This window comes from Calypte anna, chromosome 12 (assembly GCF_003957555.1).
Source record: "Calypte anna isolate BGI_N300 chromosome 12, bCalAnn1_v1.p, whole genome shotgun sequence".
Classification (NCBI taxonomy): domain Eukaryota; kingdom Metazoa; phylum Chordata; class Aves; order Apodiformes; family Trochilidae; genus Calypte; species Calypte anna.
This window is the reverse complement of record NC_044258.1, coordinates 7,272,425-7,278,504: the sequence shown is the minus strand read 5'-3', so window position 1 is coordinate 7,278,504 and position 6,080 is coordinate 7,272,425. Positions and strand designations below refer to the sequence as shown.

The 6,080-nt window shown below is 45.9% G+C and overlaps 1 protein-coding gene across 1 annotated transcript in view; it reads left to right on the top strand.

Annotated features, from left to right (window-relative positions):
- Nucleotides 1–156: 156 nt before the first annotated feature.
- Nucleotides 157–6,080, top strand: part of TEX264 (testis expressed 264, ER-phagy receptor) — a 50,232-nt gene continuing 44,308 nt past the window's right edge. The window contains exons 1-2 of the mRNA XM_030458532.1: nucleotides 157–511; nucleotides 2,458–2,565. The gene's annotated coding sequence lies outside the window, so the exon portion shown is untranslated. The remainder of the gene's footprint in view (nucleotides 512–2,457; nucleotides 2,566–6,080) is intronic.

Here is a 6,080-nt window from a genome sequence, read left to right as displayed (position 1 = left end):
GCCAATCGTTGCGGCCCAGCGCGGGGGCTGCCGGGAAGGGGCGCTATAAAAGCCCGGGTGCTATTTACGCCGCGCGGGTCGGGCGGTTGCGCTTGCGCGGTGAGGAAGGGCCCCGGGAAGGGCCCCGGGAAGGGCCCCGGGAAGGGCCCCGGGAAGGGCCCCGGGGCTTCGCTGAATCTCCATCTCCCCTCTGCGCCCCATTCATGGCCCAGCGGCCTGGAGGAAGGTGTCCGCCTTTCCCTTACTTCTCCGGTGGCCCAGAGCCGCGGGGCCCCCTCGGCCCAGCGGTGTGTGCCCCGTGGGGGGCTGCCGGTGTTGGGAGCCTGGCTGCTGGGCACCGGCCCAGGGGCACCCCGGCCTTGCTAGGCCAGTGGAGGCTCCTGTGTTACAGGGGTGCCCCGTTTGCCTGCAGGCCTTTCAGATGAGGCTTCAGAGACTGGTGTTGTGCTCCCTGTACATTCGAGAGGTACATTCAGTTCTGCCGGTACCAACGGAGCAGAGCTGGAGGAAGGTGAGGAGCTGGCAAGAGAGAGCTGAGAGGGTTGGACTCAGCAGCTTCTCGATGCCAGGAGCTCCTGAGCGTAACTGGTGTGCCTGATGGTGGGGATTGCCCTCCCTTTGGGGTGCAGAGCCCCTGTGGCTGAGGCAATGCATCCTTTGTGTCCTAGAGGAAGAATACTGCTTCATCTGTTGCCTTGTTCCCCTCATCCACCCTGAGAAGATTCAACGGGTGGAGCTGGCTTAGGGGAACTAGAACATTGCTTTGCTGGAAAGGGAATTGTTATCTAATGATGGGGTTGGGGACAGTCAGCCTCTGTACGTGTCTCAAGGTCCCCTTGTGGAACAGGGACAGTAGCCTTTACCTGGCATTTGGGGATTGTCTGTTTAATCCAGGTTCCCCTAAGGGAAACTGGGTGCTGTGCCAATCCTGGTACGTGATCCTGTTAATAGGTGCCTCTTCCAATCCCCATTCCTTTCTCATTTGACAGTGTTTGCATTGCCAGCTAACTTTAGACTGACCTCTTTATGGACTATCGTGTCTAGAGGAAGGAGCTGCTTAACCCCTGTCAGTAAGCATGTCTCTGGGACCAGAAGAGTTTCCAGGAAGCTGACTTTTGAATCAAGCAAGAATGTGATACAAACTGATAAGTGTTTTTAATGCTTACAGCTTGGGAAATGGTTCTAAGTGGACAGTTGGCAGCATGCATTGTCATGAGGCCCTGTGGTCCTCCACCTCTGACATTATAGAAACATCAAAATATAAGTTAATCAGTCTAAATTCAATAGTGGAATTACCTGTGTGGTTTGAACACCGGTTTGATGGGACTCTGACCACAAATAAATCATTCCCAGGTCACAGGTTCTTTTCCTACTTCTTAGTCTCTGATAGAGATCCTTATGGCCTACTACTTTCTTTCATGGCCCACTGGAAGTTTGTCCTTTGTTGACAAACCACTCTTGGGTGTTTGATCAGTGTGTGTGCGTTCCTTTCTCCTGGAGCAGCATCACCTTTCCCAAGGCTGAGAGCTTTTTGGATTTGAAGGAGTCTGTGACTTGAGGTCCTCTGTCAGGGAAGCACTGTTCAAATGTCCCACATGTTAAAGTGCTTTGGGGGCCACTTTTTTCCATGTTTATAAATAGCTTTTAATGGGTCAAAAGCTTTGGTTTTAATGAAAATGATGGCAAACAAGATCTGAGGACAAGCCATGAGGATCCTCAGTCTTTCTGTAAACCATGCATGTTGAAGATGTTCATAGTGTGAACTTGCCACATACTCTTATCTTTGTCTCATGTGTGTCATGGTTTGAAGTCAAGTTTTCATCCTGACTTCCATGTTACAGCCAGGCTCAAATGTTTTCTGTTAATTGTATCATAAGTTGCTTTTCTGTGGTTTTTTTTCTGGATAGCATTCTGAGTTTCTCCACCTGAATGTTGTATTTGCTTTAGAACTGGAAGCTGAACAGTGTCAAGCATTTGCCTGCCCCAGTAAAAATACCACAAAAACTTGTCTGTTCTAGCTAATTAGGGTATCCAGCTCATCTTAAAGTCAGGAACTTTGATCTGAACCCGGGCTGCACAGATTCATAAAGGATCAAAATTAGCAGGTCAAGCGACTCCAGACATATCAGGTGTCTTCACAAGTTCCCCTTATGTGGCTTAATTAAGAAAATAGGAATTCTCCCAGTGCTAGATATATAAAAAAAATGTAAAAGCAGCAGAGTCCAAACCAAAAGGAGATCTGTTTCTTCCATTCAGGACATCATTCTTACTCTCTCCCCAGTCTACACAGCACTTAGGCCAAGTGCAGGCCTTTTTTGTTAGTTGCTGACACATCTCACAGATAGGTGAAGGGCAAATTGCTTTTCTGAAGTCCTAAAGGAAGTGGCCACCTCAAAAACCTTTAGCTTCCTCCTTACCCATTGCTGTAGTAATTACCTCACTTGTGTCTCTCCACAGGCATCAGTTTGCAGAGGGACCCATGGATGCTGTGGGTGATCAGCACTGCTGTCAGGATAGCCCTCAGGAGAACTCCAGTGCTCTGGACTGAGGATTTTCACAGAACAGGTAACAGTCCTTCCTCAGGGAGAGGGAAATCCAAAGCCTCTGCTTTGCAGAGAGGGAGCTGGAGCTCCAGGAAGTTGCTGACCTCTAGGGCCAGCAGCCTCTTAGCTGTGATTGAAGAAGCAAAGCCTGTGAGCTCCAGCTCAGCAGTTGAAGTGTGTGACACTGGTACAGGTCTGCCTGTGGCACAGGCACCTTCTGGACATAATTGGTCTGGCTTCCCTGACCCAAGGAGCAGTGAGCTCTGCTGCAGGAGGAGGACCCAGCTCTGTATTCTCATGTTGAGAAACCCTGATGCAGAAACTGTTGGGGTTCAGAGGAACACAGGCTTTCTAGCAGCTTGGGTCTCAGAGCTGATCCCCTGCCTCCCCAGATGCAGAAATCAATCTTTAAAGTCCTGCAATTAAGTGATCAGAGATTTTTGTGTTCTGTATTCTCTGTCCAAGTGTGAGATCCCTCTGGTTTCTTCATGTGAATGAGGTTTAGTACCTAAACCCAAAGTTTATCTCGCATCCCTACCTGGGATTGTGTGTCAAGAAGTCTGAACCTCTTGGAGACCTTGGCTGGCTCTTGGACACGGCAGCTCCAGACAGCAGTAACTTTCTCATCCCTTGATCCTGGTGTGACCCACTTTCCCCTCTCCCACAAACAGTCTACGAGCAGCTCCTCAGGCAGTTCTGAGAATCACTGCGTTTCACTACAATTTTGTTGCAAGTCATTTTTTTTTCTGCACAATTCTTTTTTACTGGCTGAAAGCTCTGTTGAAAGCTGCCTTGAATTTCAATTCACAATTATTTAGCACCTTTTTTAAAGCTTGTACATGGCATTCTGCTAGGAAAATGCACCAAAAGTAAGTTTCCCTTGCATGCATGGACACACTTAATTGAATTAATTAATTCATGAATTAAGTTTGACTTGCTGGCAGCAACTAAAACCTGTGAAGTTCAGTTTATGGTCAAAGATCAAGTTTATCCAGAACTAATTTTTAAAGTGGAGCAGAACTAATAAAATACAGAGGTGATTAGTAGGATCCAGCAATAACTCCACTATTCAGAAATAGTTAATGCTTTGCAAGACTTTAGAAAGAGAATGAAAGATTTCAGTTGTTCAGTAAGGTATTTAATATTAACTTTTTTTGCAGTTTATGATAAGATCTGATAATTTTCCTTCTGTTTCTGAATTTAGAAATAATTGGAAGAGCTCTAATTAGTTATACTGTTAACAGTGAAACAAACCCTGTTTCCCCTTAGAGAGTAAGCAGAACAGAATACATTGATGCAATTCAACCTTGAAATAATTAGGTATCCCCACCATTTTACTACTATTTCAAAACCTGTTTTCTGTTAAGTGCCACCACCCCACTCCCTTCCTAATTCTGGTTTTATTTCAAGAACCAGCAAACAAGCCCCTAGGCTTAGACTCTGCATGAGACACAAATATTATGACACATACGAAGTTTTACTTTTATCATCAGCAGAGGGAACATCTCAGTGTTATCGTTTTACTGGGACTAAATTTTCAAATGCGATTCCAGTCTGCCATTAGATGCTCAATGGAACCACTGCAAAAGGAAGAAAAAAAAATCAAACAAAAAAAAACAGAGCGAGAAAATAGCATACTATCCTCTGTTACTCAGGTCCTAAGTTCCAAGTGACATTAGGAAGGATTTTTAAGCTGCTTTTAGTACTTTCCGCCAGAGGAGGGAGCTGTCAGCTCATCATAGCGTTGCTCAGCGATGACCACCTGGGAACTCATTCAGCTGTCTGGGTGGCCAGGGGAAGCAATGTATGAAGCCTGACCTGCAGGGGGTGAGCGCTATCCTGGAAATGCTTAAATCATCTGCTTTAAGTGTATGTAGGAAGTGTTTTGTGTTCCCTGTTTAATGAAACCCACAATAACTAGTTTGCAGGGGATGGTGGCAGCAGCAGCAGGCTCTGTTTGGAGGTGGAGTGTTTGTCAGTGGGGTCTTGCAGTTTTTGTTGGTGTAGCAACGCAGCCTGTGCAATGCCCTCCTGCTAACAGCTGGAGACAGGGCACCCTGCTCTGTGTCCAAGCAATGCAGGCAGCCTGTTGCTCTGGGATACCTGCCAGGCAGCAGAAGCAGGCAAGGAAAAAGCTAGATTAGACTGGTCTGAAGTTGACTTAAGCCTACATGGACTGGTCTGAAGTGGAATAGCAACCTGATGCCATTTGCTCCTTCCCCTGGTACAACTCATTGGTAGCCTTCCTGCCCTCGCCAGTAGCAGTGTGACATAGTATGCCTTAATTACAAGCCTGAAATAAAAACAAGTTCTTCATTAGATGTTGCTCTACAGCTGCCTCGATCCTCTTCTGTCCAGCTGCTCATGGCAGAGCTCCAGGGGGGCTGAATCCTGCTGGTTTGGCAGGTATGTGAGGGGTGAGGGGCTGGGGTTTGAGCGTGTGGCCAGGCAGAGTGGGGCTCTGAGTCAGAAGCTCCTGATGACGTCGCTACATTCATTTTACCACAAAGGTCTTTTTCTACTTCATACTGGTGCTGTCTTTATGTGGTCTTTCTGCCTTCAGAAATGTGGCTCAGACCCAGTTCTTGCGAGTCATAGCATTTATTCGTTGCCCACTGGAAAAAGACAAGTAAGAAAAAGTGGTGGATGTTCTGCATGTTTGTGAACTGGTTTCCACCTTACTTGTAATTAGGTGACAAAGACTGAAAGTCATGGCAGGCTGTCTTCCTACCAGGATATTGTGCTTTATTTCTCCAGCCACTGAGATAATCCCTATGTTGGATGCCTTCATTTTAAATAGTATTGAGACCCTGAACTTAGGATTTAGGAGCACATGCTGTCTTTGTTGTGGTTCTGGTGTTGTTTTTTTGTTTTGTGCCCAAGGAAGATGGATTGTTACTTGGCTAAGGCTAAATGAAGAGGTAATACCAAATGCTATATGGAACAATCTCTTTTCAGCCCCACTCAGTCCTCATCCACCTCAGTGACTGCACCAGCACCAGTTTAGTACTAATGATTCTGAGCTGGGCTGAATCAATGGTAAATCTTGTGTGTCTTGTACAGCAGTGCCTGACTCACATCAGCTCATTTGATCACTCATTCCAGGAAAATAACACTCAAATGTGCCATACAGATGTCCCTGTCATGCTGAGAAACCTGTGAATTCAAAGGTTTTGCAGCTCAAAATGGCAGTTTCTGGAGGTTTTCCTCTGAAATTGTAAAAACTGCAATGTTTGAACAAAGAGCCTTGATCAACTCTTCAATTTGAAAAAAGTGTACGATTGATCTCTTGGACCCACAGCAGTCTTTGTTTCAAGCAGCTCAGCTCAGACTAATTTAGAGTGGCACATAGACCTCCCTAAGAAAAATCAAAGCATAAGCTTGGGACTTAATCTGTTGAGTTTTTTAAAAAATACTTTAGTTTCAGTAACTCAGGAGAGGGCTGTGTCTCTTTGGAAAAAATGTTTTTTCCCAGGGATGGGCTTAAAGTAATCCTTTTGTGTTCTTTTTTTTTTGTGGTTTTTTTTTTTTGTTTGT